The 5,882-nt window shown below is 43.6% G+C and overlaps 1 long non-coding RNA gene across 2 annotated transcripts; it reads right to left on the bottom strand.

Annotated features, from left to right (window-relative positions):
• Positions 1-2,736: 2,736 nt before the first annotated feature.
• Positions 2,737-5,553, bottom strand: LOC123850583 (uncharacterized). 2 transcript variants are annotated; one of them, XR_010405364.1, is made up of 3 exons: positions 5,004-5,553; positions 4,830-4,906; positions 2,737-3,286 (listed from the first exon to the last, which is right to left on the bottom strand). It is a non-coding gene; the product is annotated as an uncharacterized LOC123850583 (long non-coding RNA). The 2 variants fall into 2 exon arrangements; XR_006792380.2 differs by having other exon boundaries at positions 2,737-3,157.
• Between the last annotated feature and the right edge of the window lie 329 nt (positions 5,554-5,882).

The raw sequence follows: 5,882 nt of genomic DNA, 5'->3' as shown, positions 1-5,882 counted from the left end.
AGGAACTCCCGCTCCAGTGGAGAGATGACTTGAGTCTACGCTAGGCAGCAACCAGGGCTCTGAGGTGGAGAGAGAAACCATCTCTCCTAAGATCAGGGAAAAGAGGGGCACCTGGGTGGCTCAGTCGTTAGGCATCTGCCTTCGGCTCAGGTCATGATCTCAGTGTCCTGGAATCGAGCCCCACATCGGGCTCCCTGCTCCACGGGAAGCCTGCTTCTCCCTCTCCCTCTCCCCCTGCTTCTGTTCCCTCTCTCGCTGTGTCTCTCTCTGTCAAATAAATAAATAAATAAATAAATAAATAAATAAATAAATAACCTTAAAAAAAAAAAAAAGATCAGGGAAAGGAAGTGCGTTTGATTTTGTCCTTGAAAGGCAGGAGAGGGCTGTTGCCAGGCAGATGGTGGGTCAGCACGCTAGCACATTGGGGAAGAGAGTTGTGTTCACACAGACCTCAAGTAATGGCGCCTAATAAAATGGAAGCTTCTTCATGTATCACAGTCCAGGCTTAAGTGGTCTAGAGCCCCTACGGTGTCAGGGACCCAGGCCCCTTCCCTCCTGATGCTCCACCATACCTGAGGCGCAGCCCTCATCTGTTTGCATGGTTCCAAACCATCATGTCTGTATTCCAGCCGGTGGACATGGGCAAGCGGAAGGGCAGACATGTTCTTTCCTTCTGGGGGCACAAGTAGGAAATTGCACACTCCACTTCTGCTCACATCCCCTGGGTCAGAACACAGTTGCAAGGGAGGCTGGGAAATGGGATTTCAAAATGTGAGCTTCTGTTGCTCTAAAGAAATTGGGGGACAGCTAAGGGTTTCTGGCCCCAAGCACAGAGGTGAGAAAGTGCAGGGAGGTTTGAGGAGCCAGTAGCTAGGTGTGTTTAGAAGTTGCAGGAAGGAAAAGGAAAGGGGAGTGAGGGGCATATGATGAAGAGGGGCCCCTTCATTCTGTAAGTCAGTGGTGCCCAAACTGGAGTGCCCATCAGCATCCCTGGATGGCTCTGTTGAAGCCCGAATGCTGAGCCCCACCTCCAAGGAGTCTGATTCAGCAAGTCAACAGTGGGGCCCGAAAATGCACATTGCTAATCAGTCCCAAGTGCCACTGGTGCTGCTGATCCAGGAACTTTGAGAAAGGTGGGGTCACAGAAAGTTTTAAAGAGGAGAATGAGGGCGCCTGGGTGGCTCAGTTGGTTAAGCGACTGCCTTTGGCTCAGGTCGTGATCCTGGAGTCCCTGGATCAAGTCCCGCATCGGGCTCCCTGCTCAGCGGGGAGTCTGCTTCTCCCTCTGACCCTCCTCCCTCTCATGCTCTCTGTCTCTCATTCTCTCTCTCACAAATAAATAAAATCTTAAAAAAAAAAAAAAAAAGAGGAGAATGAGATGACAAGGTCTGTATTTCAGAAAACTTATTCTGTTCAGCAATAGGGAACGAGCTGTACCGAAGCCTCCCGCAGCACTAAAGCTTCTCACCCTCTTGATCCTTAGTGTTCCTGAGAAATCTCACTCAAGAAAAACAGGGATGATAAAAAGCCTGCAAAGCAGAGTTCACAGAACTCCAGTGCTCAGGGGTCGCTCCCTACTTCCTGGAGGGCCTGATGGTGTCAGTACCAACCTGGACCCACCAGTTCTTTGCATTGTGTGCAGACGCCTGGATACGGGTGAGGGCAGGCAAGTCCCTTTCCTCCCTGGACCTGGGTTTCTCCAGCAATAAGAATCATGAGGATCATTTACCTATCCGGGTGCCAAGGACTGTCAGATGGCACAGATGAAAAAGCTGGACAATGTCCTGAGGCTGTGGGGACTCACCGACCCACTACGCCGGGGGTTGGAGAGTAAATTGGACTCCCCACGAAGGGCAATTTGACAATCAAATCAGAATTTAAGATGTCTATGCCCTTTGACCCAACAGCTTCATTTCCAGGAAATAAGCCTATAGATACATTCGTGTTTATGTGCAAAAGACAGGTCGTTCAGTGCCCATTGTTCGTACTGGCAAGAGGTAGGAAACAACCTAAAAGTCACCCACAGGGGGCTGGTTAAATAAACCATGGTGCTTCCACAAACAGAATAATGGGCAGTCCTTAAAAATAAGCTAGATCGGGGCGCCTGGGTGGCTCAGTTGGTTAAGCGACTGCCTTCGGCTCAGGTCATGATCCTGGAGTCCCTGGATCGAGTCCCGCATCGGGCTCCCTGCTCGGCAGGGAGTCTGCTTTGCCCTCTGACCCTATCCCCTCTCATGTGTTCTCTCTCATTCTCTCTCTCTCAAATAAATAAATAAAATCTTAAAAAAAAAATAAGTTAGATCTAGGGGTGCCTGTTTGGCTCAGTTGGTTAAGCGTCTGCCTTCGGCTCAGGTCATGATCCCAGGGTCCAGGGATTGAGCCCCACATCGGGTTTCCTGCTCAGCGGGGAGTTTGCTTCTCCCTCTCCTTCTGCCCCTCTCCCTGCTCATTCTCTCTCCCTCAAATAAATAAATAAAATCTTAAAAAAATAAAAATAAAAATAAGCTAGATCTATGAGCCAGTTTATCTATCATAGATAGATAAGGATGAGAATGATGATGATGATGATGATGATGGATAGAGATAGATATATGTATGTCAGTGAATCTCCCTTTCTCATATACATATATATGATATGTGTATGTATCTCATATGAGATATATATATGATACATATATGGCTGGGGCTAAATACTGTCATGATATGCTGCCATTTAAAAAAATATACATGTGTCAAGAAGATCACACACACACACACACACACACGCACGTGTACCGTTTATATATGCTTACATATCTCTGGAAGGATTTGGAGAAACAGGTTGCCTTTTGGGAGAGGAATTGGAATGGAAGTCCAGGTTGACAAGGAAACTTTCGTAACATTTGTTTGTTTGTTTTCAACTCTCAGTATGTATCATTTATTTAAAAAAACATACAAGCAATGCCTTGTGCTTTACTTGCTTCATCTCACTATATCTTCAGAGTAATCTAGAGGCGAAGTACTCTTATGATTCCCAAGGCACGGGGAGATTCACTCATTTGGGGGAGGGATGTGTGGGTGGAAGGAGCCTTGATGTATAAGGTTTGCCAATTCCCATGGAGTAAATTCTCCCACCGTGGCTAATTTCAAGCTGCCAATGTGATGTCACTGAGCAGAGCTGGGAAGAGATGCACACGATCAGCTCTCACAGGTCCGCAGGAACCAGCTCCAGCACACACCTGTAATGAACCCTTGCACTCGGAAGGGAGGCACCACTGACTTCCCACTTCAAACCTGAAACGGTCGCCTTTCAAGAGCAAAACAAATATAAGTAAATATATCACTTCAGGACCTAAGAGCAGCTTCCGGGGGGTCTTCAGACATAGATGCCGGAGCATCTATTTAGAGTGTAAATAACCTGCCTTGTTCTGCAATGGATTTGAAACAGAAACCCAGAAATTAAAATTAAGCATCTGGGTTTTATATTTGCAAATTGCTCTGCCATTCTCTTTATGAAATACTGCACACAGCCATACAAGCAGAAGGCAATAAAAGAATAATAAATTAATCAGTGTTAGCATTCTGTCAACACAGCCCCACAGACTTACCAGAGCCAGCCATCTAAATTAGGAAGCTGGTTTAGAAACTTTTCCAGTGCTTTAATGGGAGAGGTGGGGGCGAGAGGGCCAGATACACTTGGATTTGAGTTGTGTTCTGGCTCTGCCATCTGCTAGGCACCTTGGGTAAGTCACCTTACCTTCTGCATCTCAATTTACACACACGTTAAGTGAGGATAGTGGCACCACACGGATTTGCACAGCCAGATTCACCACGTTTAATAGGTGAGGTTAACATGTGGTTAAGTATCTGGACATAAGGCAGGGTGTTTATCCCTAAAAAATTACCCCACGACATAAAGTGAGAGTTGCCTTATGTTTAAGTTCTTACAAAAGCTTACAGAATGTTATGTATTCCCTAGACTCTCAATTACTTGATTTTAAGCAACAAAGTATCTTTGAGGAAGACCAATTTATAGAAGTCACTGGATGGAAGTGGTTTAAAAAAAAAGCAAACAATCTTTGTCGTTATACTGGGGGTTGGCCTCACATCCCCTATAATGAAGCCAGCCTTCTAAAGATGACTTTAAAAGCAACAAATTAAATGCTAGGATGTTGTGATCGCAAATATAAACCGATGGGACAAACGGAAAAACAATAGTGTCCTAAGATTAAGTGAATCGGGACTTCGAGGTTAAAATCTTTCAGCAAGAGAATCAATACAGGCTCAAAAAGTGCTGCATCACACACAATCTCAATAGGAGTGAAATTTATGTGATCTAGAAAGTGAGTTGGGTGACTCAGAAACCATCCCTGGTAATAATAACGATCCTACAATCAAAGACGCACAGGAAGAGATGGAATAAAACTGTTTTGTAAAATGCGAGAGTGGAAAAAAACCAGTATTTCTCAATTAAGATATTATTTATTAATATATTAGATATTTAAACTTATCTAAATATATTAATCTTGAAAGTATGTGCATACCTAAAGTAATAAATTAAATATTACACATAGACATTTGATTATTTCATCTACAGCCTTAAGAATTGATATATTCGAGTTCGTCCCCCCAAATATTTTCCTTTTTGCAATCTTCTTATTGTGAAAAATGGGAGGGTCACCTTATATTTAGGACTACCAAATACGGAGAGAAGTATGTGCAAGCACTTAAAACCCAACACGGCTCCGTGTGATTTGCGACAGATACTGTTAGGGTTGTTAATACTATTTTTTATTATGATTGTTGCACCACAGGCTGGGCTCTTTGATTGTGCTCCTGAGAGCACTTACCTGGATTGGAATTCCCTGATCTTCTCCTTCCTAGCCGTGTGATCTTGGGCAAGTTGCCTAACCTCTCTGTGCCTCATCTGTAAGAAAGAAATAATAGTAGGACCTCTCAATAAATTAGTATATGTAAGAAGTGTTTGAACCAGTACCTGGTAAGTGCTTCTTTAATATTATTACCATTACATTCACCAATGGAGACCTGTATTTTTAAACGTGGTGGGTTTCCTCACAACGCAGTGAGATTTTATCAGCAGGGAACTTGTCTTGCTCTTCCAGATCCCCAGCTCACACAGAGGGCCAAGTGCCCAGTAAATGTTGGCTGGACCAATAATGAGTTCTGTAGAGAGAGGAAGGCAATGTGTCATGTTGGGGGCCCAGCACAGCAGCGGATAACACTTTGAGGTTGATACCTAGAGTGCAGCCTCATTCCTCACTGGCCAACTAAAATCAAAAGTAAAACTGCAGTGCAACAGAGCTGGGCAAAACTGTAGAATGGAATTGGTACAACCACTATGGAAAACAGTACAAAGTTTCCTCAATAAATTAAATATAGACCTACCATAGGATCCAGCAATTCCGCTTCTGTGTGTTTATCCAAAGGAAACTAAAACGTTAACTCGAAAAGGTATGTGCACCCCCATTTATGGCAGCGTTATTTACAATAGCCAAGATATAGAAACAACCTGAGTGTCATGTCCGTCAATGGACAAATGGATAAAGAAAATGTGATATACATATATAGGAATACATGTATTATATAGAGGAATATATATATTATAGATGATAGATAGATAGATAGATAGATAGATAGATAGATAGATAGATAGATAGATAGGAATATTACTCAGCCATAAAAGGAGTGAGATCTTGCTATTTGTGACAACATGGATGGAATTTGAAGGCATTATGCTAGTGAAATAAGCCAGAAAGAGAAAGACAAATACTGTAATGACCTCACTTATATGTGGGAACCTAAAAAAGAAAAAACAAAACCCCCCAACAACCCAAGCTCACAGATACAGAAAGCAAATTAGTGGTTGCCAGAATTGGGCAGAT

The sequence above is a fragment of the Mirounga angustirostris genome, unplaced genomic scaffold (genome assembly GCF_029215605.1).
Source record: "Mirounga angustirostris isolate CCGP_5_RB_7025 unplaced genomic scaffold, mMirAng1.0.hap1 SCAF_10, whole genome shotgun sequence".
NCBI classification, from domain to species: Eukaryota; Metazoa; Chordata; class Mammalia; order Carnivora; family Phocidae; genus Mirounga; species Mirounga angustirostris.
The sequence above is the reverse complement of the archived record's forward strand: the minus strand, read 5'-3'. Positions and strand labels throughout refer to the sequence as shown.